Source organism: Cyprinodon variegatus, unplaced genomic scaffold (assembly GCF_000732505.1).
Source record: "Cyprinodon variegatus isolate N-32 unplaced genomic scaffold, C_variegatus-1.0 Scaffold65, whole genome shotgun sequence".
NCBI classification, from domain to species: domain Eukaryota; kingdom Metazoa; phylum Chordata; class Actinopteri; order Cyprinodontiformes; family Cyprinodontidae; genus Cyprinodon; species Cyprinodon variegatus.
The window spans coordinates 682,722-685,246 of NW_015150518.1; positions in this window are offsets into that span (position 1 = coordinate 682,722).

Below are 2,525 nucleotides of genomic sequence, written 5' to 3' on the forward strand. Positions count from 1 at the left end.
CCCCCCCCCCAAAAAAAAAAATTACAGCACCCCCCCTTTTCAAAATTACTTCCAGAAGCCCTTACTTCCAGCTGCAGCTTTTGCTGCTAAATTATTTGCCACCGTGATTCTGTTGAATGCCGCTCTTTTCCCTGAACAGATTCAATGAGAGCAGGCCCAGATCTGTATGTAGAACGTGCTACAAATTAGTTGGATTGACAGGTTAGGGCTACTGAAGATAAAGTATGGTCACGCTTTCTAAGGCTTTCACAAAAACGGGAAGAAGACAAGCAGATCTTTTTCAAAAACATTTAGAAAACCCACATGTAGTGAACAAAGCTATCCAAGAAGTGAGTAAAGGCTGCAACTGGCTGAAAACCAGCCTTTTTAACTGCAGCCTGGTGGGTAAAATTGCACAGCCGGGCCATCCAGCTACTTCCTGAAAGAGAAAAGGAAAGGACAGAGACACCCAGTGGACTGCGAGGGCTTCACAGACCCACCCACAAAAATGGAGTTGTCACTAAAACTCCAAATACACACCACCACAAGTCTTTCAACAACTTTAAAGCAAGAACATGGTGCTCTGGACAAAGCATCAGCCAAAACATTATCTGAGCACATAATAAGGTGGATATCCAGACAATAGGACTGCAAGAACAACACCCAATCTGCAATTCAGGTACTGCAATGAATGCAAGAATGTTAATGGGTTATGATCCGTGGCGACCACCAGAGGAACCCTACCAGCATCCAAGAATACCCCAAAAAGCTGTCAAGCCCAGATCAGTGCAAGCATTTCTTTTCAATGACTGACTAGTTCAACTGAAATTTGTTAAATTTTTTGGAATAAAAACTCAGTGCACTGAAGTGCCATAATCTATCTGAAATAATAAGGCTCCTGCACCTACATCACTAGCATTCATATGTAGGGCAAAAGGACAATCAATGCGTGTAGCTGAAAGAACAGGGGAAGAACATAGAAGAGATTTGACTTTCAGATGTCTTCATGGTGACCAGATGTATTTCACCTTCTCCTTCAGCAAATCTGTGAAAAGCTCAACCACAGCAAATAAACTTTTACAAAAACTGAGGTAATATCCCACAAGGCCAAGAAACCGCTGGAGTTCTCTTTTCGTTGAATGCGCAACTGCAGACACTTTAGCCTACACTGGCTACATGGTCCCTTGACCTACCACCTAAACCAAAGAGGTAACAAAGGCCTTAGAAAACTAACACTTGGAAAAACGTACCGTCAGGTGTGCTTCAGTCGATTTGTCAAACAGTTTACAATGTTGTTGTTGATGTCCTTTCAATGTATTACTAAAGACCATACAATTATCCAGATATACAGCACAACCCTTTAACCCTGACACAAAAATGTTCATCAGGTGCTGAAATGTGGCAGTTGTATTTCACAGTCAGAAACTCATAACAGGAGAAAAAACCAAAAGGAATTATAAAGGCAGAAATCTACCAAGCCCACCACACAGTGGAACTTGCCAATAACCCTTCAAACTTGTCCACGAACCAAGCTGAACCAACCTGATCGACACAATCTTCCATTCATGGCAAAGGGTAAGCATCTGGTGTAACCATGTTTATTTTAAGATAGTTCGTACAAAACCTACAACTTTGGTCAGAATTCTCCACCAACTAACAAGTCTATACCCAACTAGATTTAGAGGTTTTGGCAATACTATGTCCAACATGTACTAAATCTCCCTGTCCATCACTTTCTGCTTTTCTTCAGATATGCAATGAAAACTTTGCCGGATTGGCTCTGCCTTACCTACATCAGGATCGTGTTTGACCCGGTGTGTTCTGATTAGCACATCATGAAACAAACAGGGATACTAATACTAGTCAACCCTGCTCCTCCCGAGAAAAATGTCCAAACATAACGCAATAACTACCGAAACAGCTTTTTCAGTGTGCTTCTCCTTTCCCGGTGCATCAGAATCCTGCAATTCCATAAATGCACCAGGGAGCGTTATCAAAGATCCTTCCTCCAGTAGCTGTAAGACTTTAAAACCATCACTGTTCCCAACAGCATCAATAAGTTGTCACATTCATCCTGATTTTTGCAAAGTTTCTGTCTTAGTCACTGAAGTAACATGCTGCAGTGATTTTGCACATCTCTAGTGTTGCTCTGTCCCCCCTGTTGTTTGGCATAGGCCTGAACACCCTCAGCTAAATAATCAATAAGACTGGGTATGGATAGCTGAGGCCACTGTAAGCCACATCCTGTACATGGATGATATCAAGCTGTAGGCTAAGAGTAAACAAGACATTGACTCACTCATCCACACAACCAAGATCTACAGCAGGTACATTGGAATGGGATTGGAGCAGGAGAAATGTGGCCAGAAGGGGGATCACACTCCAAGAAGGGAGACTAGCAGATGATGAGGAGAACTACAAGTACCTCGGAAAACCACAGGTGAATGGCAACCATGAAGAGCCAAATACCTGCAACGAGAGAGGGAAGTTTAATATTTCTTGCCAGTAATCAGATACCCTGCTTAGGCAATAAGTTGACCAAAGAA